Source organism: Scomber japonicus, chromosome 19, assembly GCF_027409825.1.
Source record: "Scomber japonicus isolate fScoJap1 chromosome 19, fScoJap1.pri, whole genome shotgun sequence".
Lineage (NCBI taxonomy): Eukaryota > Metazoa > Chordata > Actinopteri > Scombriformes > Scombridae > Scomber > Scomber japonicus.
This window is the reverse complement of record NC_070596.1, coordinates 7,618,290-7,644,200: the sequence shown is the minus strand read 5'-3', so window position 1 is coordinate 7,644,200 and position 25,911 is coordinate 7,618,290.

Below are 25,911 nucleotides of genomic sequence, written 5' to 3'. Positions count from 1 at the left end.
TGTTAAGCTGTGGAGGATTATTGATACCATGTTACACATGCAGAGGCTGGCGTGATGGATGAGCTGGGTTTGTTTAAGCTTTAAATAAACAGGGTAGTTTAACCGAGAGCACTACTGTCTTTCTAGATTGACACCATGCTCCACACACATGCTTTTACACACAACATACAATTATTTGAATTAGTGAGATCTTTTAAGATATCATTATATACTGACAAATGATTATGTGACCACTTCTAATTTCTACTTTTGTTTGACCAACAGTCAAAATCAAACAATATTTACAATGATACAAAACAGTGAGGGGACAAGCAACTGTCCATTAACGGCCACTGGTAATAGGTTGTATATGTCTACAAGGGGAGAACAGCTTGTCAAACAGTAGTTTTTCCATTTAAACTAGAGTTATTTTAACATTTTGGTAGGCCTGAGCTAGTGAAATGATCCAGCAATTCACAAGTTAAAAAGCAAAGATTAGAGCAAAGTTTGTAATAGTCTGATTTGCTATGCCGCTATGCTCTTATTCACTTTGCAACCTCTAAGATTGATCCAGTGAGAGTGGAAACCACTTGGTCTGGACCACACAGGCATCACACAGGCAACCACTAAAAACATGTATATGACAGACAGACAGAGGTGACATCACCTACGGGACACTTCTGATTATTTTGGCATGAGCAAAAGTGTGCTTTCTTTCATGTAGTCCACAGAGTGACGGAAACACTAACAACAGATCTCCGCCACATGGGCTCTACACAGAGCAGACAGCATCATCTGTTCTACGGACGATTGAGTTTTTCCAACTATCACAAACCGCGCTGTTCGGCCGTCAGCATCAACTCATTACCAAGCTGAGATCTTACAGAATGAATGGCACCGGCTTTCAGTTTCCATGAGGTCTCAGTGGACTTCCAGGACTCGTGTTTGTGTATTTTGAGCTTAAGTTTAAATTACCTCGACCTCCAGCTTCAAAAGCTGCTCACTCAAACAAATTGACTAAAAGATTTGTTAAATTTGAGGTGTCTCAGCTCTAAATGACAAGAAGGGAGGTCCCAATGAGATAATGTAAAACTGAAATAACACCATATACATTTTGAAAAACAAAAAAAATGGATATGGAACTTCTTAATTTAATGATAAAAATACTTCCATTGCTTATTCTTATAATATGGAATGGTTACATCATAGGGAGTTTCATGCACGGAGGGTTTGCAAACACCCACTCCCTTTAACCACACTCACTCTGCTCCAACCTCTGTACTACACTAAATTTAACTTGACACTCAACTGTTAAATTCTGCTGGATCCACTGATGGGTTCATCTTTTCAAACTTGTATTATGTGGGATGTGGGCGAGCAGCGTTTCCACTGACATCAAATATGTCAAATTGTTTTATAGAGAAATGAGTATAAAATGTTGCCCAATATATTTACAATAGTTCCATCTCCATGAAGTAATGGTGCAGCCAGAAATGGTTTAATTCTTGAATGAAGGGTTCAAACGAAGTATATGACGTGATATACCATCTATTGATATTGGCAACTAGTGTAGAAACTCAATCTTTAAAGGTTTTCAATAGAAAACTACAACAAAAAAACTTAATATTTAAGAGCTAAACATGTTAAACATATGAACATAAAGATAAGTATATTTTAGGGTGTACCTGCCTGTAGTGACAGCTTCTCAAACATCACATTTAGAATGTACCAAAAAACATCTTTAAACATCTACCAGACATTTCCTACAGTCTATATTCCCACTGTATTTAGTGTGGATGAACTATGAGACAAAATCTTACTGACAATACTTTAACTGATCTTTGGAAACTTGTGGATCAGACAGTGATGGTTTGGGTGCTTACCATCTCTCCTGGCATCCCTGGTTGTCCACGCTCCCCAGGTTCACCTGGTGGCCCCTGAAAAGGAAAAAACAACAAATCAGAATCAATCAACGTTGTGAGACTTTTCTAAATATGTGTGACATTTTTGAGATTTCTCATCTGTTCTCATCATTGTGAACAGAACCCATCTCCAACCTGGATGCCAGGCTTGCCCATCTCTCCAGGTGGTCCTTCAGGGCCATCTTTACTCTGCAAGCTCACAAAGAAGAAAACAGCCTCAGGTCAACAGGAATTAACAACACTACTAAATTCCAACAAAGAAAGGATATTAATCGTCACAGCATACTTACAGGCCAACCAGCACGAAGTAACTGGTAGAAGTTGGTTTGCTACAGGAAGAGTAGAAACACATATGATAAGTTTCTGTGTTAGAAATGAAATGAAACTGACAGGAAATGAATTGAGTATGGCACCAAGTGCTGGAGGAGGCGCCAAACAGAACATCTGTGAAGTTGGTAATATATTCACAGATTCAAACATCTCGGATCAATAACTCGTAAACACCGAGCCACAACAACAGAGCAAGCACTCAAACAGCCAGCAGCAGCCCTGTCATTTGTCATCAGCTCTCAAATTCCATAGTTTCTGTCGTTAAAAAGCTATCTCTGCCCTCTCGCTGAATCTGACTGAGGGTCAGTATGTGAATGACCTCTGCAGGCTGACTACATAAAGTTCAAAGCACTTACAGTAACAAATCGCCTTCACAAACCACTAACAGACTTTTATTTCTCTCATCTTTTTTCAATTCTGGGGGTTGCAAGTTCTCCATCATGCTGACATACAGATGGGTGTATTCTACAACACACAGCTGTGGCCACTGCAGAGACATTAAACAGGGGAGGACACAGCATCAGTTTGCACGCACTATAACTGTAGGCTCAAAGGTTTTACAAATAATCTGGGTCTTATGGGTCTAGGTAAAATGGCTTAGCCCAAAAGAACATTTGATGTCCATTGTGTCTTTTAGGTGACGGACAATAAATTATACAAGGAAGAGAAGAGAAAGGAAAAGTCATCTTATCCAGAGACTTTAACTGGCGAGAGGCTTAAAGGAACACTGAATGTACTAGCTTATAAGGAATTAGATGAAAAGACTGGTATCAATTTAATCTTTTGGCACTCACTGGAAAGATTGGTACAAGGTGGGTTTAGCCTAGCTTAGCACAAAAGCTGGAGGCTGGAGGTAACAGTTAGCATATGTCAATAGTGAACATATATCTTTCAACAACTTAAAAGATGTTATAGAAGGCACACCTTGTTAACTAGCATGCTAGCTATTGATATATTCAAGAATCAGCTAGGTTTTATTCAGAGTTAGAAAGATTTGCAAAGCTAGTAACTTTGGAATGAGGGTAGAACTATGTTATGTGTGGTCTGAGCATGGGTCTGCAAACTGCTTGCTAAATCGTAATATCTCCATAATACTGTACAGCTGTGTCCAAAGTTATCCCCTTATTCAATAATTTTTACTCCAAAAAGACACTTAATAGTTCAACAATGAACAACATATCGAGATTCCAATCACTCAGTAATCATTTTGCATCATCACTATCAGCTGTAGAGTTAAATAACATTCATTTTCGCATTCATGAAATGTGAAGTATTGCATTGTGCATTTTTTCACTCCGCTTTGGAATTTCTTGGGACACTAGTCCACATAGTGGATGAAGTTCAGACAATCAAATAAAATGGTATACTATAAGATGGCAAAATCATCACATTTTGTTTTATATATTGCCAATCATCCATTGTCAAATTTTCAAAATAAAACATTTGTTGCATACATAAACCAGTAATAGCTACAAGACATGTCACAGAAATTAGATTAAAGATTTAAGTAAACTTAAAAGTGCTGAGGAAGTGCAAAAACAAGACACAAAGCCTAATAACTATGAAAACTTTTAAGTTGCACCAAGTGACATTCAGCCTCACTAGATAAGAACAATGCTGTCCTGAGCAGAGAATGAAGTTACACTTTTTTTCCAACTTAATTTCAATTATGATGCCCACATTTGTTTTGGTCTGAGATGCTGGTACTCTTGTGTACAAGTGTCTGCTTTTATGATCATTTTTTTATGGATAAATATGTTCAGATGTTTTTACTCACTTCTAAAAAATATATAGAGAGGTACAGATGATAGAGGCATCAGTTTAAAGATAAGAGCTTTGGTTCATATTTTGTCCATCATACCTTACTGATAGCTTATGCTTAGTGTAAACAGCCAGAACCCTTAGATGATCTGTTTCTTGAGAATTTAGGGGACTAAAGTTCAGATGTAGATAACAGTAGAAACATTTAATCTTTATCGTGGTGAGCTAAGTGCTTGACTTTTTCAGGCTCACAAGTGGTGTGATGGCTGACTACTGAGTATATGGAGAGAGAGCTATGAGAGAATCTGTTGAAAGAGAAGGAAAACTACTTGCTATCAATATTGCACTAAATATAAGGAATATGGTTACCATCTTACCTGGAAAGCAGCCCATTCTTCACCAGTGTTTCTCCACAGGTAGAGGGTTGGTAAACCTGGCGGTCCGGGAGGTCCTGACTTCCCCCTTTTTCCTGGACTCCCTTCAGGGCCCGTCTTACCCTGTGAGAGATTAAAAGGAAGTTGTATGTTAAAGCAAGACAAATCAATTTACAGCAATCTGTATTACAGCATAACCTTGTTTTTATATACATGATAGAATTGATTTGATGTAGCCTTGGGGTTCTGGCATAAAAATCGGTACGTGGACTTAATGGAGGAAGGGTCAGGAGTTTATAGCACTTGGTATTAAAATGTCTCAGATGATATTGAACTTTTGAACAAGATAAGGCCGTGGATGCTTTTTCAGAGGTGCCCAGGACAGAGGTGCACTTAAATCCTTAAGTGAAATGGACCGATTTAAAACATCATCATGGGCTATTATATCGTAAACAAGCTTCACTTACCATGTCACCTTTAAACCCAGGCAAACCAGGCTCACCAAGACAGCCCTGTGAAAAAACACAAGTAAACCACTGCTCAAACTCTAAAAATATTATGTCTCTGTGAATTTATCACAGAAATGTAAAGTTCAGAGGAAAAACCCAGTGGGCTGAGAGAAAAGCAGAGCACCAGAGCCTTGTAAAACCTCCCAGTTTGGGGCCAATTTGATTGCCTGTTGAAAAGTAAAAGTCATTCATTTTAATGTCTTACTCCTAACACCTATGCCAATAAACCACTGTAAGATTGTATGGTTTTAATAGAAGGGGATATATGGTGATTGTACATTTAATCTGTGTAGAACAGTGTATGGTGATAACAGTGACACTGCACACAAGTGAAACTTCTTATGGAATCTGGACAGTTTCCTTCAATGGTAAATCTAAATCTTTGCTATAAAATCTGATGGGGTCTGAAAACCAAATTGCCAACCAAAAGCATTAAGGTATGATTCAGTGTACCGATATTCAAATATAAACGACATGAAAGGACAAGAGGAACCCTGGAAATACCATGGAACTTCATCTGTGAGTTATATTTTATACTTCATGACACCTCATAGTGTCATAGTTTGTTTGCAGTCACTTTAACTCATGGGTGGATCCATCTCAAGCAGAAATAATGATGCTACGGTTTCCCACAGTTTAATACCATGCAGCTTTTGTACTGATTTAACATTGGTTAAACCGCTGACCACATCTTCACTTGAGATGTCTTGTTTTACGATTCTGATTCACCAGCAAGTTGATCACACAAATATTTTCTGTGGTCGTGGTGTACTGAACAAATTCTTTTGTTACTCACCAAAAAACATACTTTTAACCAAAATTTGTACAAAGTTTGAAACAATACTTGTGGACACTAATTCTACATGCTAATAGATACTGCAATTTGCTAAGCAGACAAGGCCTGAGATACACCACATAAGAGAGAAGGTCTGTATTCCAAGCCTACAGGACGTCTTCCTTCATGTTCCCTACAGCCGTCTTCAATCACAGCAATCGTGCTGAGTGATCCTGTGGATTTTATGGCAGCGTGACTCCGGAGACTGGCCAGACGTGACCAGATGTGCAATCTGGGTCTGGTTCTGTCTGCTCTGCAGTCCCTGTGATGACCCACCACTTACACCAGGTAAACCTTCCGACTGAATAGCATGAATCGACTTTACTCTTCGGCTCCAATCAGATAACTTGGCAGCCGGATGTCATGACTGTCATATTGTGTAATGCATCGGAACTGTTGATACTTCTAATCCACACATTTTTTGAGTGCTCAGATAGCGGCATCAAAGACATGTGGATCAACATATGTTTGAGTGGCGTAACCTCCCCTTATCAGATTCAGATGTCATCTGATGAAGAACAGCTCTTGTAAGCTGTGAAGCATAAACAGACGTTACACTTTCCTCATTCACAAGGCTTGTCCCAATGTTTTTTTCTCATTTAACAGATAGCTCTAATATGATACATCAACTCTACTGTTAAATCAGTGGGAAACAAGCCTTCATAATCAACATCCACAAAGCTGCAGTGTTAAAACAATGCTTCCTTGTATGCTTTGTTGTACTTTCATGTGGAATAAATGTGTTGCTCATAGCTTGATTCATGCAGTAGCATTAAATAAGGGAACCACTCACTTCCTGCCCTGGAGGACCCATTCGGCCTGGCGGTCCTCTCTGCAGTCGATACCTTTTGCCATCCGAGCCCTGGACAAGATCTCCATTTCTGGATACAACGGTCACAAATCCAGGGTGTTCCTTGTCTGGATGTTTACCTTTCTCAGGTCTCCCCTCCTCAACTACTGCCTCAACAGATGGACGAGGGATGATGACATGAGGTGCAGGTGAGATAGTCCGGGTCTGTTGATCTGTCTCCCCCCTGAGTCTGTTGAAGTCAGGGGATGTTGTGTGATCTAAAGGGATCTTAGGAACTACAGGAAATCCCACGGGAGGCTTTTTAGGAGAGTTTCCAGTCTCCAGGTCAACGATGTCATCAAATGGTTTGCTGTGAAATGGCGATGAAGTCCTCCCGCTGGAATCAGCCTTCTTGTCTATGGTAATGTTCTCTTCCAAATGTTTAGATGACAATTCAGGCTTCCCATTCTGGTTTCCCTTGAGTCCATTTCTAGAGGGTTTCCACTGAGGGTTGATCTGTCCACCATTTTGGAAGGTTGGATCCAACAAGTCAGTGTCCTCTTCCACCACAAAGACATCGCTACTGCCTACTGATCCTTTCCGATTGGATCCTGAGGGTACTGTACCATCCCCTCGAGAGCTCCCTCGGCGCAGGAACATCTGCTGAAAAACAAAACAAGGATTAGGGCTCCTTTGAGAGCATTTAGATTGTGATTTGTATTATGTTCTGATGTTAATAGGTTGATTGGTATGGATGTCTTTTTATGTGGCACTGTAATTGTGGTGGACTTTTGAAGGGAGAGTTTGTCTGTGTGGAAATAAAAGTTACTGAATTAAATGTTATGGCAAATTACAAACTTACTGCAGTTTGTAATTTCCAGACATGCCACAGTCAGTCAAACTAATAGTAAATCAAAAATACTGAATATTAAGTATAGACTTTGGTCCTTCCAATTACTGAAGCCCAAATACTCAAGAATGTCACTTGAAATTTCACATGACAAAATCTATTACACCAGACTTTTTCAGATCAAACTGAATCTATGGCCCACAGTAGATCAAATATCTATTCAGGGTACAGACAACATAAGCATTTCTATTCAATCTTCGCACACAAAATATAAATTAATGAAATCTCAGTCTCCTTCAGGCCCTAATCTTTGAAAACAAACACTGCTTCCCTTCTTAAAACCTGTCATCAGCTCTTCTCTCACATCTGGCATCATTTCATCTGCCTTCAAGTCGATTAGCCTTGACCCGTCTTTTCATCAAAAACTGCACACCACTACTGATTTTGTCTTATTTCTTTCCAAAATGTTTGCGTGTGCTGTCTCTAATTAACAAGTCAGTGGTTTCTCACTGAGTCTGCTGGAGTCGAACCAGTGAGGACATCAAGTAAAAGTATGCTTATTGTGTGTTAAATATCCTGTCCACACGGCTAGAACCACCATTTTATCTTTGACCCTCATTGTCAATTGTCATTGTGTTGCAATTTGGTTGCAGTACTATTGTATGTGAGTTGTAGAAAATGTTAATAAAGCTTTTCTGAATGAGCTGAAATTCCACTGCACTACCTGAAACTCTATCCCTCTGTTATCCTTCAACTGATACTCAAGCTAAAGCATCTTCTCTCATCTTTATGTGGATGTTCAACGAGTTTAACTTCAGTCGTAAAAAGACTGAACTATGCTTTTTTTTCAAGATGCTCTCTGGAAGACCTCTACTGTGGCATATATCCAATTATAGACTTGTTGTAGTGCAAGACAACTCAGACAAGCTACATTTAGGGCCCACATTGCAGATCCTGTAGGTTTGCACTAGTAGCATGAAGTAACAAACCCTTCTTAGTCATATACTTATTCATGCCTCTGGATTAATGGAATCATTTCCAAGGTGAACTACGACCACTACCACTACCACCTGTCCCACTTTGTCTTCAACCTGTCTGGTAGCTCTTGCCCTTGGTAGAATGTGACTAATCATCAGTGAAGGTTTCAAAATGTTAGTGCAGGTATAACAAGATGGACCAGATCTACTAAGAAAATGAGTGGGGAAAAAGCCCAAATATTACGCCTCCATGCAGCCCTTCATATCATTCCCAGTTGGCAGAGCTGGCTGCTTTAGTCCCAGACCCATGTGATGCAACACCTGTCTTTTCTCTTCTACATATTGTCCCCCTCTGGTGAAAGGTACTTCCCTCTACAGCAGTTTCTATCACTGAATTAAAACGTTCTACATTCTCTAATATGCTCTTATCAAGAGTTAAAACAATGTATTGTACTTTTCTTAACCTAACACTATTTCATGATTGTACTCTGGTTAAAAAGTTCTGGGCTGTCAAGAGGTGACAGTAAAACATTCAAATTAACAATGCACAAACCACCGGGTATATTTTTCTTTGCTAGACATATTGCATTACATACAGTACATGCACACGTACAAACGCACACACATCAAAACACATTCCCCTGGTTCGCCAAAATGTTGGGCCTCAGGGAACAGTAGCGCAATGAGAGAGGCCTTTTGGGGGAAGGGACCAAAGGACTGTAAATTTTGTTTGATGACCCTAATGGGTTGAAATGGAGAGCACTAAAGTGGAGCTGAGAGGCATATGGAGAGCAGGAGGAGGCGAGAGGGAGGCAGCAGGAGTGTGCCCACTCAGAGAGAAAGTAGAGCAGAGTTGTATCACTTAGACTACATAAGCTTATCCAAAGCACTGACAACAAAACCTTTTACATCACAGGTTTTAAAGTTTGCATTAGATCATCAAAATATGATACAGTTCCAAATAGTACAAATAGTCAGTAATTGCTAACCTGCCACATAACTAATGCATGTCAGAGTAATTAGGACCTTTAAGTTCAAGCTGAACTGGTATGGCAGGCTTTTGTACTTTAAACAATAATTAAGTGCTTTATATCTTTATGAGGGATCAAAATGTAACCATCAGAGAGCCACGAGAGCCAATTTGTTTCCCTTTTCAGTCTAACTCACATGGAATGGATTATGTGAATGTATAATATGTACAGCTTTGTTTGGCATCTACACTTTGACCTTGTCACAAAGAGGTCCCAAGTTCATCCAGCACAGCAGGGACTGGGGACTGATGATAATGACTTCCTCTAAGGGAGGATTTAGAGAGTCTAAAGATGGATGCTGAGGTGGAGGTTTGGCTCAGGAGGACAGCAGCAGTAACATATAGTAACAGGATTGTTTTCAGATGAGCAGCGAAAGAGTGAGTAAAGCAGTGACCACTTAAATACACCACCATAATCTAAAGGGTGCAATGGTTGTCAAGATACCACTCCCATGTCTCTCTGTTAAATAAGAGGTTGGAGCCAGGAGATAAGGCTGGAAACAGGGGGGCACAGCTACGCTGTCTTTGTCTTAAGGTAACAAAATCTCCTAGGTCACCAATTAACATATCATATCTATGGTACTTATTTTGGTCTGTACAAAAGCCCAAGTCTCCTGTATAAATTACGCAAAGACTGTAAAAGGGGAAAACAGTTAGCCAGGCTCTGTCCAAAAAAAGAAAAGCAACAACACCTGTGAAGCTCACTAGTTATATCTTGTTTGTTTAATCCTTAGTGTAAAAAGGCATGTTGTGGTTTTCATGATGGGTTATGTGCATGACTATTTCTTGGCCAGGTGCAATGATTTCCTGAAGTCTCTGAAGGTTGACTGACAGTAATGTACTGCCCTTGTACCTGTATTCATTAGATTGTGCAAAGAAGCAGAAAAAACAATCAGAAAGAAAAATATAGTACTGCATGAGGTTTGAACACATACTTTGAATAATCTAAAATGTATAAATCATATCTCTACACACTCTCATTGGCAATTTCATTTTGCAATGAGTTTGTGAAATCAGACCCACGTTTTCCACCAAAACATCATCAAGATGGTGTAATTGCCACCAATCCTACCTCATTCAACATGTACATAATTGAGGTTGAATACTGTATATTGTTCATGCCTTCAGACTAAAATGAAGTGTCTGGCTTGATACAAGTTTGAGGTGAGAAATACTTTGTGACACCTCAGCTGAATAAATCCAACTCAATGAACCATTTTTATGGATAGAATAAAAGTATTCATTCGGTGAGCAACAATACTCAAGTATTTGTGGAACTAAAGTGATGATACTTTGATATTTAGTCACTGGATATGAAGAAACAGCAATATACTACTGACAACTGGACACTGGATCATGTTGGTCACTCATATAGTCTACCATACTCTATGGCACCAACATTAGAACTAAAAGAAGTTTGCAAAGAGTTGGCAGAGTTAGGAGTGAATATCAAACATGATGAATACACATTTTATGAATTATTACAATCTATACAGAGGTGATATCAGGTTTCCTATTAGCTTGAAGGCATTTGTTAAGGAAAAGAATCATGAGCATGCTCTGATTATATTATCAGAAAAAAATGATACACCCAAATGTAACCCAAGAATAATCAGTTGAACCTGGCTTTCATTCATCAAATCTGAAATATTAGAACAATGATCAGTCCTAAAAAAACTGTATCTGCAGTGAAACCTAGCCCTGGAGGGCCAGCGGAGGGCTGAGATAGGCAAGAGACCAAACAAGGTGCCTCAACTGAAAACAAAGGCCCTTTCTCACTGTCTTATCCCAGGCCACAGTCGGGCAGCCAGCCCCGCTCGATAAGCTGACACTGGATCTCTTCTGGTCAACGCCGTCCCCTCAGCTTATCTCCCCTCCAGTCTGTGAGATATTCACATGAACGCCAGCCCAGGCCATACTTAGATGGAGTACCATGACACTTTAGCCAGTCAGTCAGGAGCCAATAGTTATAGTATATAGACAATAGTCAAACGCTGCAAATATTTCACCAAAGGAAGTCAAACTCCATGAAACATCCAAGTATGACACATAAATCTTCTCTCTCTGGTTGTTGCAATCTAAGTATATTTGTCTCAGGGGAAAACTGAACTGAACACCACAAAGGATTGATTTATTATTATTTTCACTCACTGATATGATACATTATCAGGGTGTGTCCTGTTTTAAAGGGGCATTCCAACAATTTTACACATAAAGGTCAATTTACTAGTCATGGGGTGCACAACTCCGCTCATGAAAACAGATGTATAATATCTACTGTGCCTCTGGAGGGGGGCTTTCCAAAGAATGGGAATATAACCCTTGATGATGTCATCAAGACTATCATGAGTTAGGTTTCAGGGTTCAGATGTTTGACAGAAACCCTCAATTAGAAACTGGCAGGACAGTTCTCATGAAAGATGCTGTTGGGTGGCATCATGGGAATGGAACAATCCAACATTTCTGAGGTTTTTTTACTGAGCCTTTATTCAAAATGCTTGTCGTCACTAGCAACAATCACCAACCGCTTGAGAAAATTGTTGGAGAAAACACACAAGTATAAATCTATTTTAAGGAGCTTGGAGGATGGTTTGCCTCTAAGCTTTCAGCTCACAAGTTGTTGTTGTACTGATATACTTTTCACTCTGTAGTTCAACAGAATTTCAATATTCTTAACATGATTTCAGGATATCATTACATCATCACAAAATGAGGCAAACTGTAAAACTAAAGGCTCAATCAGGTTCTGTTGTTAAAGATTAAACAGCTTTAAAGATAATCTAAAAACACATTGGATACACCCAACCTGAGCAGATTCTTCTGTTGAACAAAACTCTAATAATCTCAGTAACTCTTTGAGTCTTAATGTCATGTGCCAAGACAATGTTTATACTTGCTCTCTTTGTACAGGCAGAAGCAAGCAAAAAGGGTGTGTGCATGTTTTCAAGGCTTTGTATCGGGACAACACCTACACTGTCAGAGGAAATCTACAGCGGGGACACGGTGTGAATGTGGGCCCACCTCAATCTACAGGTCAATAAAAGGGTATCGGGTAGTTCGGTCTGTGCCAGTATGCGTGGCTCCAGGCTGATAAACAGACAGAATTTAATTTCCTCTAATTCTTTAATAGTCCTGTCAGATTATTTTCTTCCGACTTCCGTCGTGCATGTGTGCTTCATCAGTTTTCTAAACTTCAAGCCCTTGAAATATGATGTATAATAGTATAATGGGAAAGCTGGACTTTATTATTTCCTCAAATTTATTTTTAGATGTTTTGGTCTTTTTGTCAACAAGTGTTAAATCACAAATTGGACTCGTCTGCTAAGAATGTACACTGAAACACAATAAATAGTGTAAATGAAGTCATGTGATCTGACAGAGAGCTCATTTAACAGTGAATTATGGTAAAATATTATTCCGCAACAATGGAGGAATGTTTGAAGAGGGGAATTAAAACAAAGTGTCGACTGGTGATGTAGCACATCATATCGAGCTTATGGGCTTTTAAAAAACAAATTTCTGATTTTCTGACTAAGTTAAATCTCATAAGCAGAAACACCAATGCGAGCATCAGTTAAGTTAAAAAGCTATAGACAAAAGAAAGGCTGCTTGAGATGAAAGGAGGCAGTTCGTAAATTTTAACATTTGAATTCATACAAATCTCACATGATTAATAATTAATCATCTCTAATGATGTTGTTATTTTATTTGATTTATTATTAAAACATACACTTTAAATGAATGCAAATCATTCTCCAAAGCATAATAGCTTTGCTTTGTTTTGTTTTTCAGGTGGACTTTTCCAACCTTCAAGTTAGCTACTGGTTAAACATGCAGAGACTTGAACTTTGTAATCCATCACACTGTCACATGGTTTTCTTTTATTATCATCTCAGTTACAGTATTATTAAGGGCATGAACTGGAACATGACTTGAAAGCCTGTCAGTATGGAGCTGTTGGAACAATGTTCAGGTATATATGATTACGTTCCTTTTGAAGACAAAATATGCAAATGAAACAGCTGAACTGAACCGAAAACAGAAAAATACCTTCTTAGCACCTGCATATGATAATTAAAAGAACAATCAAGCCGATTCTGTTACAGCAAAGTACTTACAAGCAATGTCCATTTCATGTTCATGACACAATCTTTCTACAACTCTCAAATATTTGTGGGAAAACAATAAATTAGAATTACGGCAGATGTCCACGGGGCACACCTGGACTAGATTAATGTTTATTACAAACCTGTGTGTCCTTCAATCAGCACACATATCCTAAGGAGTCTGTCTGCATGTACGGATGACAGATCGTCTGTTATGAGCAATGAGAAATCCACGGAGGCCTCCCAGCCTGACACAAGTGCTGCAGGCTAGAGCACTATCATCAAGACACGCACGCGCACACACATACACACACGCAGACAATGAACACTTGCTCCTACAAAGGGCTAATCAAATGGCAAGGTCCGTAAATCTAGCCAAGACACAGGTATGCAGACGCTCTCAGACTGGCTGGGTCTTGCAAGCAGCGGTAGGCAATTTGGCCGGGAAGAAACACATGATGGCAGTGGTCTGATGGTTCAGGAAGAAGGGCAGGAACTATGCACATGGCAATATAATAGAAAACTGGAGAATGTAATGAAAAGCTTATCATTTTCTATATTTGATGTTCAACAGAAAAAGCAACAGCAGCCTTCCACAGTGAGACAAATAGACAGTGATGTCAAAGTAGGCAGAAACAACACTTGCATTGTTTGTGTCAAATCACTATAAGCATGCACGTGAATACTTACAAGTGCATTTACGTGACTTGATGTGTGTGTGTGTTCATCAGCAGTGTTATATGTACACGAGTGTGAGCGTGTGACTTTCTATTGTGACTCCGTCGCGCGTGGCATTAACACCGTCATGGTCTGGGATTTCATTTCCCGCAGGACCACCCTGTTAGAAATGCCATTGCTGGTTGAGATCAAAATGTCTAACAAATCGCCAGTGGTGGTCCCGGGTTATAAGATCATGAAGCATGTGCAGAGGGGAAAAGAGAGACCATTATACAAAAAATTGCTCTGCAACGTCTAGATCCTGCTCCTGAGGTCAAGTGCTTCCACTGCATTTGCAGGCTTGTCATTTTCACACTAGTTAGCATGAGAGGCTCCATAGAAAGGGCTGTTTGGTCAACTTTATGTTTGTTGTTACCAAAAAACATAAAGAGTGGTGAGCCTTTAACCTTTAAGTGTGCTCAAATTTCACCTAGGAGGAGTCCACCAATTAGAGGATGCCTCCAGCAACTCCTAGCATCCATGCAATAGATCAATAAGATCAGAAAGTCAATAATATCTGAATTTATGAAGACTGAAACATAGTTAATAAAGTCAGTACAAGTGGCTGACAGCGTGCAAGACTGTGTAGTTCCTACTCAGTCAAGAGTTCTTCAAGGCAAGAACTTTGTTTATGTTTTTACATACAAGAAAATATCCCAAATCTGCTTAAATCACAATCTTGGTTAAAAATGACAAAAATATGATCACTGACAAAACTGAAAACTGCAGCAGGGGAAACTCTGAACTTTAAGCCTCTAAATCAAACCCTTAAGATACGCAATTGCAAATTAATGAATCACATAAATATTACCCATGCTGAAACAGCAAAACACGCTAAGCCCAGAAGAATCAATAAAAGCAGCACCACATTGTGTGCAGTACAGTGGCGTGCAGCACATTACATGCTCTCGTTTACGCCCATGCAGAACAGTCAAAACGGGAACATCTACATCCATAAATACAGCATGTGTACTAAGTTACACCGAGCAAGTACCTTTCCTTTCAGTCGCCTTAGACTTTGCACATGCCGTCCTTCTAAATCCAGCAGCAGGCATCCCAAGAGCAAGTACCATCCCACATGGTAGAGCATGACTGCAGGAGACTCTGCAGGTCTGTCTGCACTTCAACTCTGTTCACATCTTACCCACAGGCAGATCTCTGTACAAGAGGCTGATCCAGCTCCCAGCAGACACACCCACACACCTACTGGATACACACCCTTCCATTAGCACCAGATATATATCTTGTATAGCTTAAAAACGACATCTAATCTGGCATATGTATGAGTGATTAGCCCTCAGAGAACACAGAGGGGAGAATAAGAGGAAACTCCAAGGGAAACTTAAACTGACTGATGACTGTAATGTAGAACAATTTATATTTCAAAACAACCCAAAGTCTCTTAAATCATAAAATACATTTCATCACTCTCACCCACAAAAAGTCGGAGCATGCATGCGTGTTTGCCAGTACTCAGCTAACTGAACTAGACTAAGGGTGAGAGCTGTTGGCACAACATGCCAACCGCAACATCATTGGCAACCCAAAATCTGCTGGAGAAAATAACTCCTGGAAGCAGAACCAAAGAAAAGCGGGACAAAGATTGTGTGAGGGAATCCCCCGCTGCTTTCACACATGGATAGCTGAAGGGGAGCCTGCACACAACCTAGAAAGAAAAGCTCTACAGGGGGAATTAGAGGAGGGGAAAACCACAGTGCCCAGATTGAGTGAAATAACCACAGCGGAGGGAACATTTGAAGGGAAATATCCATTAAAGATTCTCTGAGGTTGGCTTGGTGTTGGAGGTTGACGCAGAGTGGAGACCTCCTCTGCATGAGAGTCAAGAGCAGCGGGACAGCTCCCTGTCACATGCGTTACTTCTGGTCTATTAAGAACAAAAGGAGAGGTGGTTTTGCATCAACAGCAATATAAATAAACCAGAGCACAGGAAGGTTGATTCGGGGTGAACACAACCTCCATGGGTGCTTTTAAAACTGTTGGGCAGATGTGAGAGTGGGAAATCAATGCTCTCTTTTTTAATTCTCAACAACTTCCCGGCACATCCCTGTCCTCGCCGCCACATAATGGCTTCCAGAGAAACTCCGCCATCTGCACAGAAGACATAATCCTCATTGAATTTTTAAGAGTTGTGACCTGCGGCGTTGGGATTTCTGTCCTTGTGGAGTGCGTCAGTGCCAGGGAAGAGACAGAAAGGAAAGTGATTGTAAGTTGCTGATGTAGCACTCTTGTGACAGCGTACCATCACCTGGTATTATATCTCGGTTGATTTATCTTCGCAGCGTAGATAACCCATCCCTAATTACAGTTTTAGGGAGGAAAATTATTAGCTTGAGCGTGTTGGAGCCGCTCGTGCAGAAAAGACGGTTCTGCACCGCTTAGCGACAAAAAGAAAGCGATGACTCCTTTCTCTCTTATCTAAGCCTCTCCTCTTTAAAACAACCCATTTCCTCTTATACTCCATGATCTCACAGCCTCCTGGCTTGTCTGTAATTACTTAATTTTATTATGGAAGCAGTTATCAACCTCACCAAGCAGATGAAAAGTTACTGCTCAATCTATGGGAAAGTGTATAAAAGAAAAGCCTAACAGTGTGCAGAGCCGTCTTTAAAAACCAGCAAACACAGAGCACATTTCCTCCGTTTAGTGCTTTAATTTTCCAGATACTTTGCTGAAAGTGTTTCTGTGCCCTTTAATGAGTCCTTCATGCTTCCTGTAACTCGGAAACCCCCAGAAAAACATGGTCTTTGCACTACAATTCAGAATCCACCACACAAGACGGATTGTTTTAATATTATCCTTTTCTTCATTATACTGTCCTGGGAAACAAGAGTTCTGCATCCCGCTGTCTGTCTTCTGTTCTGACATGTTCGTCTTTCTGCAATGACAACAGTTTGGTGGAGGAGTTCGCAGTGTGAAATGTGTGTTTGGAGACAAATAGCCTAACAGAATGTGTTGACCTTTTAAAAATTGCTGACACACAGTAACTCCTTAAAGAGATGTAAGAAAGTTTTCCCTGACAGTACTGCTCTATCAACACTATAGTCTGTCAGCACATCTACCTGCTCCTCTGCCTTTGTTGCTGGGAAACTGTTAAGTTGAGCAATGTCAGTCTCCAGCAGAACGACATTTACAGTACAGACCAGGGGTCGCCAACGATCAGGATCGACCTGTTGGACTTCATAAGCTCATAAGAGATCATAAAGCATTAGGGGAAAACAATAATTATTATAGTAAAATAAAGTTTAATGTTTAATCAGAATTTATGTAATTTATATATACTTTTTGATCCAACCAATCTGGAAATGTTAGGACATAACGCTCTCCTGCTCACCTGTCTGATTGGCTGGATCACAATACTGTTGTGAAGAAACCTGTTGGTATGGCAACCAGCTAACAAGTTAAGATGGAGGAAAATGTACCAAAAAAAGGCAAAACCTACAACTCTAGACCTTGTTCAATGACAAACCAATCTGGCTCATTTGTAACCAAGCAGTCGCCCTGGTGAAAAAAAGGTAACTAGGAATATCATCATGCCACCAACCAGCCGAAATTCAATGAAACTTCCCACCCAGAAACATTGATGGCCCAATAGCTGCTGTTTACTTAATCCACAGACAAAAGAAAGGCTGCAGCAACCTTTCCATTTACCAATGGAGAGTTGATCAAAGAGACAATGTGTGCCATGACTGACACTCAACTCAAAGACTGTAAAAACAAAAACAATATTAAAGATGTGATTGCGCCAACTGGCCTGTCAGCTGTGGCCAGAAAGATAGAGTTGTTATCAGAGGATGTGTCTCAACAAGTGCTGAAGGATTTATCACTGCAAATGCTTCTCTTTGCAATTTGACAAATCTGTGGACATGATAGACACTCCACAGCTAATGGTGTTTGCTCCAATGGCTTTTAAGGACTCATCCATGACAGACGATTTCCTCACCTGCCAAATAAGAGTAGAGGATGAGAGGTGAGGACATCTACAACAACACCCACATTCATAAGTTAGTGGCACTTACAACTGATGGTGTACCAGTTATGAGAGACACACTGTGATTTTACTGCTTTGTGCCACAAACACCGCACATTTATCACTTGTGATCCATAAAAACAAAGCTCTGGATTTTTCCCATGTAATGATGCTAATTGTGAGGATTATTAACTCCATACGGGTAACGACTGTTCAGATCTTTACTGGGTGAACATGACGCTGCTTATGGTGACTTGCCCCTGCATGCTGAGGTTTGTTTGGTGAAGTTGTGGAAAAGTGCTGCAGCAACTTATTGAATTTACTGCATGAGATCTGTTCCTTTTCAGAGGCATGGAATGAGCTGCACAAAGAACTGGCACGCAATGCATAGCTTCTTGATTTGGGATTTCTTACAGACCTGATGGCTAAACTGATGAGCTTAACTCATCAAGTGGCACACATGATTGGAACTATCAATGCATTCAAAGCTAAAGTGGGTCTGTGTATCTCTCAGTTGAGAAATGGGAGAAGGATACAGCACAGACACAAACCTGGACAGACTGGCAGAGAATATGAATAAAGTGGCAGCTGAGTTTGACAGGCGTTTACAGGAAATACATGTCATGGAGGACATTGTCAAATTCATCACAAATCAATTTCTTCACATTCACATTAACACTGTAGCTGTCAAATTGCAATCCCTACCAAATGGAGTGGACATAGAAATAACTAAACCGCAAAGTGACACAAGCCAGGGCGAATGACACCAGAACTGGGGACCACGGACAGGTACCTTACTGACTGTGTGAGACTAGGTGTCTCTAACTATGAGCCCAACTACAGAGCACTAACTGAGAGTGTGTAGTCACAGCCATTACACTGACTATGGGGAGGTTTGTATAGTTTGGAATGAAATACTGTGCAAAGTACCTAATTGCTTCTTTATTTCCATTTTACTATCATGTGGCATATGGTTCACTGGGAGGATTTATGTTGCTTATTTTACCTAGTGTAGTTAAAATAAACTGCATTTAATATATTGTAGTCATTCATACTTTAATCTCTGCCTTCTAATTTGATTTTGAGAGAAAGATCATGCTTTGCCTTGAAAAAGCATACAACAGTCCAAGTGAAAATTGTTAAAATGGGCTGGTTTTATAACATAAAAATAAAAGTTGCAGCATTATTCAGCATTTAAACATCTGCAGGCTTGTAGTTCTTATATTTTTGAAACGACAGATCTTGGCTTGGAAAAAGTTGACCGCTGGTATAGAAGAACAAGAGCAAAACAAAGATAAAGATAAATGAAGAAATGTGACTTCTTGTTATTTTTGGGTAATGATGCAAACATGAGAAAGTAAGATACAAACCGATTGATCTTAGCTCTGACAGCTCAGGAATTATATCAGCTTTTCATCCGCAGGTGTACAATTTTTACTAGTTCAGCTGTCCTGACAAGCAGAAGTTATAATATCCAGACTTCAGCGATGACATCCATAATGACAGCCCTGTAAGTGCAGCTCATCTCCCCCCCCCCCCCCCCTGTTTTTGGACTGTTTGGACAGGAGGTGAAAGCAGGCCAACCTGTCCATCTCACTCTCTCTAGCCCAGCTGGATAACTCTGACCATGCCCTGACCTCTGACCTCAGCCTTGGCCAGCTGCTGCCTCTGGCCAAGTAGCCTAAGTAGCATAGCGTGTAAGTGAGAGAAAGAGGTGTTGCAAATGTAGAAAGAAAGAGTCAGGGAGGAGAGAGAGAGATAATGGCTGGAAGCAGAAGTGCACTAACTTTAAAGCTTTAAATCAAACAAAACAGGTTAAAGAGACTGATATTGCTCTCAGAAGCTGGTGGAGACCAAAGCAGAGATAAACAGGGTGTGAACATTGTTTCAACAGCTGATAGATAAAGTTAACACCTAGCAAGAGATCATAGTAAAGCATTTAGCCGCTAAAGAGCTATATTATTCTGTTATTCTAGCCGCTAAAGAGCTATATAGCTAAAAGCTTTATATCCCCCTTAGCAATTTGGTGTATCAACTTCATAAGGAGATAATATGTCAATGTCGGGCTGCCCTCAATTTGGTAAATAGAAACTATTTCAGTTGTCAGTCCAAAGTAACACAATTTAGAAGCAATTTGTAAAGTAGCAGCTTTAGAAAAAGGTTAAACAATAATCAGATTCTAACAGTTGAGCTTTGCTAGGGCATGAAAATTCCACCTTGGGTAAAACCGCTTAATACAAAAAACTCTTGACAGATTTACTTAAAGGTAAAAACCCCGGTGCACTGACAGAGTCATGGAAAAGTGTCAAAGTGATGGATAATTTTATTCCAACTCTTTCTTTTTGTCTCAGCTTGCCAGTAAAAAGCCATTGTTTGACAAGTTTTATGAAAGAGACCTCTCTAGAGACCGCAGTGGAAACACGGTGATAGCATATGGAATAGGGACCATTACAACTAGAAGGGTGTGTATGTGTATGTGTGTGTGTGTGTGTGTGTGTGTGTGTGTGTGTGTGTGTGTGTGTCTCTCTGACAGTTGCAGCTTCAGGGATCAAGTGTAAATGGTGTTCAAACTATTTATGAGACCAAAAGCCCTGGATTCAGTCTTGCGGTGACATTCAGCGTAGAAAAAACAATCAAACACAAGATGTCATGCTCTTTCTCGCCTTCTCTGTCTGACACACACACACACACACACACACACACACACACACACACACAAAAAAAAGTCCACAATTCCACACAGACCATTTAAGAGACTGTCGAGCAACACTGTCGAGCACGTATAAAAGGCCTGTAATTATTTATTTTCAATTCTTAAGAAATTAAATGAATTATTTGTGGCCGATAAAATGTCAAATGTCAATGTGAAAATGTCAAAAGTCTCAACCGAAAGTCTTAAACCTAAAGAAATACATTTACAAGGATATAAATCTAAAGAAAACTAGCATATCGTCACATTTGCTTTATGTTGTGGTTGGAAGTTGGAAGCGACAAAGATTTGGAATTTTTGTTGATATATAACTTAAAAAATACATACGTACTACAATTTACAAGCATAAGAAATTGTGACTAATATAGGATATGTGCATTTCACGGGTTCAAAGCCATCAAAATACTCTGAAGTTGCACTGGCTTTGAAATGATATGTTTAGCTAAGGTCCCTGACCTCCAGGAGTGTTTAACATCTTAGTGCACATTGGGGGAGCTGTAGATTAACTGCTCGAGTACCATGTCTCTAAAGAGAGCACCTGTCAAGGGAGCCTGTGGCCCCAGACAGGACATGCATCAAAGTCAGGAAACCCCAACAACGTGGCCCCAGAGTCAGAAATGTTACGCGCCAAAGACGAAAGCAGAAGACCTTAACGAAAGAGAAATAGATCTTGTTAATGTAGTAGATTCATTTTTTTTCAAATGTGCAGATTGTGAGGAGAGCCAGAGACAAGGACGGCTGCACCTCCACAGGTCTGGTTGGCGTGGATGTAATGAGAAACAGGCTGCAGAGAAACAAGGACTACATCCAAAATCTCTCCTTCTTTCAATACTTCCAACATGATGATTTATAAATTCATTGACCATTAATCTGCAGGCTAGTGTTTAGATGAATGAATTAGTCATTTCGTCTATAAACATTCAGGAAATGCTTGTCACAAGTTGTCATATCCCAAGATGATGTCTACAAAAGGCTTTTGTCTGACCATAAACCTTCCATTTGCACTGATATAAAACATAGAAACGCAACAAATCATCACATTTGAGAGGCTTCAAGCAGTTGAATGCCTCATGGATCACTACATGATTCAATACACTACAGTAAACACTAGACAACACTTTAATGCATAGTGAGCTGTAAATTAAGATTTTGGACACTCGATGAATGATCAATTTTTCTCCACCATCACTGACTTGTATCATGTTGCATTGTGAGATTGCTACCAAGAAACAAAGTGCAAGTTATGACCACTGTGTTTTTCATTATATTGAGGGAATTTCTCAGGGCACTCTCGGTTGGATTCACTTTAAAAATGGCTTTGCTGAAATGTGCTTAGCAGTTTTCATCGAGTTTGCAGCCACAGTGTGCTTGTTTTCAGTGTCTGATTTAGTATGTTAGCACCTCATTTCACATTCAGCTCCTGGACAGCACATAGTCCTGCTTCCTCCAACAAGAGCTGGGATATCTGTGAGCTCAGAAGAGAAATGATAACTTGATCTTCAATCCAAAATATTTGCTTTGGCCAACTCTACCTCAGAAAAACCTGCAGGCTATTACTCATAAATGATGATATCATATCTCTAATAGCGTATATTGAATCATTCGTACATTAGGAAGCATTAAACAGCCTCACAGGAAATGAGAAGGGGATTAAGTCATATAATAAGACCAATCAAAGTAGCATAAAATAGACACAAACTATCACCACTGGTGGGGAGAGAGTGAGAGAGAGGAAAAGAACCTGAACTCCCCGTCCACTACTAGTGTGTGTTACAGTAATCAGATGTTGTCTTCATTTATAAAAGCCTAACTGTATAATAAATGCAGGTCTTTTCCCCAATACAACCACTCTTGTTGCTCTTGCACTATATGCAATCACCCTAAACTCTCATATTTGGAACAGAAAGCATCACATTGGCGCCTAAAAAAGGGTCACGAAGGCCTGAATGTATCTGAATCTTAGTTATTTTACCACACACTGACACCATGTAGCACATTCACACACTTTTCATGGAATCAATATGATAGAAGCACAATGCACGGCAGAGTATATAGTAGAACTGAAACCTTTAAAATATGATGTCTCTCTCACTTCAAAGCACTCTGAATAACAACTAATAAATCCTTGAAATCCTTAAGTCTAAAATGCATTACAAGGATCTGACAATACAAGAATTGTGCATTAGTAATAGTGCACTTATGAATAGACTGATTGATGGGGTGATTTTCAGGCACAAATGAGAAAAACAGATGGGTAATGAGACTAATATACAGAGACAAAAACACATAGACAGAGAGACATGTAAATGTAAAGAGACAGACAGATGCAGTGACTGAAACAGAGCCAGAGGACATGGATTCAGACATAATGAAAAAAACAGACAAACAGAAACAGATGAACGGAGAAAGATAGATAATGAGAATGGGATGCAACCAGCTGATGGAGATTTCTGTAACTATTAGGACTGATCTAGTGCAGCTTGTTCCTACAAACATCTACAACTCAAAACAGCAGGCGAGGTCTCCGTCTGCTACATCATCGCGCAGGCATCCCAATGCCATCCCGATGGGGTTGGCATGGCACGATATGCCCCCCCCCCCCATCCCCGCCCCAGCTGCACACTACTGTATACTATAAAGAGAAGCAGATCCTCGTTGATTCATTCAGGCATTTTGCATAGACATGAAAATGCTGATTCAAACCAGCTTTGCTTTTCCTTCGTCTCCAAGCTTTTTGGTCTGCGCAGGTGTTTCCATTCTAAACACGCTCCGATTCCTGAAACACGGTTTATTCTGTTAGTGCCAGTGTAAACAACCATATGTACTTCGGGAACTGTTTTGTTTGGTCTGAGATGTTAGGCTATGGTGTGTGTAGTCATAACAAAACGGGTTCCTGAATGTACAAGCTGGCACGACTGAGGCTGGAATTTAAATATACTGATTACTTTAATATTCATCATCATGAACACAAGGTATTATAAAAAGGTCAAAGAAACAGTTGTGATTAATTCCTTGTTGTGATACATTTCCATCTGAGGCAGGATTAGGGGCATGATATTAAACCCTCAGGTAAAAGGAAACTAATGGGCTTGCTGTTATTTAGATGAAAACAGCCTGATTTGATAAAAAAAAAAAAAAAAGGTGGAAGAGATGTGTTTTTTCTCCCTGGTAATCTGGGTAGACACAGTTAAACATGACTTCTGTGCTCACACAATATAGTTCAACTGGTAGTTCACAATGTGGGGAACTCCACTGAAAATAAAAAAGGAGCCCTCGGTCAGTTTTATTCATTTACAGTTCCAATAAACAATACATAACCTCAAAAATGTTGACAAAGAAAACAAAGGCAACTTTGTGAGATTCTTCTTTAAGCGGAAAGAAGAAGAAAAAAAGAAATTCAGTTTCAGTTATATTAGAGCACAGTCAGCCAAAACCTAAAAAATACTCCAATAACATTGTAACAAGCTAACCAGAGTTTGGATCTTTTGACAGTAGCCTGGTGGGAAATCAGATTGTTGAACTCAAGCTGCAAAACAGCTGACCTAAATCTTGTTTGCTAACCAGGCGTGGTGAACCCCCTAAAACTGAGAATAAACAGCCGATCTGGTGGAAACTTGGCTCGCTCCTAAAATTACATGCGGTGACCAATTTGGGGTTTAATTCGCACAATGTCTGCCTTGCTCTAATGCAACAAGTTACCGTTTTAGATGCACAGTTTGCCAGGAAATCACAACACAGAACAAAGTGGGACCACCAGGAACCAGCCACACCTCCTGCGCTCAGCTGTGTGTGAGCCGATCGGTCCTGCTGTCAATCCACACGCAGTTTACTCCTGCTGTTACTGTTTAGATGCACCAGTAAAGGAGAGCAGTGTCCAGCAGGAGCATTTTTCAGGTCACAGTTCATTAACTTGAACTCTGTGCTTCATATCATCTGCCATCATCCTCCACACAAGAGATTCACCACCTTTCCCAGAAGAAAGAAGCCTCTGTACCAAATGCCACTCGTGGTGTGTTTCTGCTCCCAGGCTCCTTGTTTTGACTTTGCTCTGATTACAGAATAACATCCAGATTTTTTTCAAAAATAGCTGGATAAAAAAAACAAACCAACAAACACTGACCAGCTTTTTGTGCCAAAAAGTTAACAAAGAAAAGAAACAAACAAAAAAAACAAAAGACATTGCGACAAATACGGCTCAGAACTCTTCAGTTTAGATGACATGCAGAGAGAAAACATATTGTACATGAGTGTGAGTAAGTGGAAAATAATTTCAAAGTGTGGAAAAAGTTGTTTTTGGTTTTGCTTTCCTTATTTTTTTACCCATTTGTTAATGACAACCATAAAAAAAAGAATTTATGCCTCTTTTATTCAATAGAAGTCATAATAAATTAGCCTTGGCTGAAATGAATCAAAGCCAACTTTTAGTTTCAGCATCCAGATGAACCCTTTTGCCAACCACAACAAAGACAGATGAGCAGAGGCAGACTGATGGACAAGAAGGCAGAGAGGTAAAGCACACTCAGGCGTCTCTCAGGACACACAGACATACGCACACATACACACATGCCTGACACTGACATCAGTCAGTCGAGGACAAGAAGTGGGATTTCTGTTTGGGGCCTCTGATGCCTGAGGCTCTGCACCGCAGTGCTAATTAATAACAGACATCAGAGTGGTGGTTTTACGGACAGACTGATGAAAAAAAAAACATTGCCAGTGATACCAGACCAATGTTTGCTACACACGACTGTAGCTGCCTGCCAGCCACAGCTGGACCTAATCACCATGACGACTGGTCAGCTGTTGTAACTCTCCAACAACATCTCTGTGACACAGCTGTGAAACCAGGCAACTGCATGTTTTTTGTTTTTTCTGATTGGTCTTAACACCTTAATGAATGTTGAATTTTGAGCACAGCTTTAAATAGCATTGAGATGTTTCTCAGAAATGTAGGCACCACAATATTCTACTTACAGTTCTACCAAAGCCCAAAAATGACTCGTCCTTTGGATCCCCTAGCAGGTCTTCCAGGT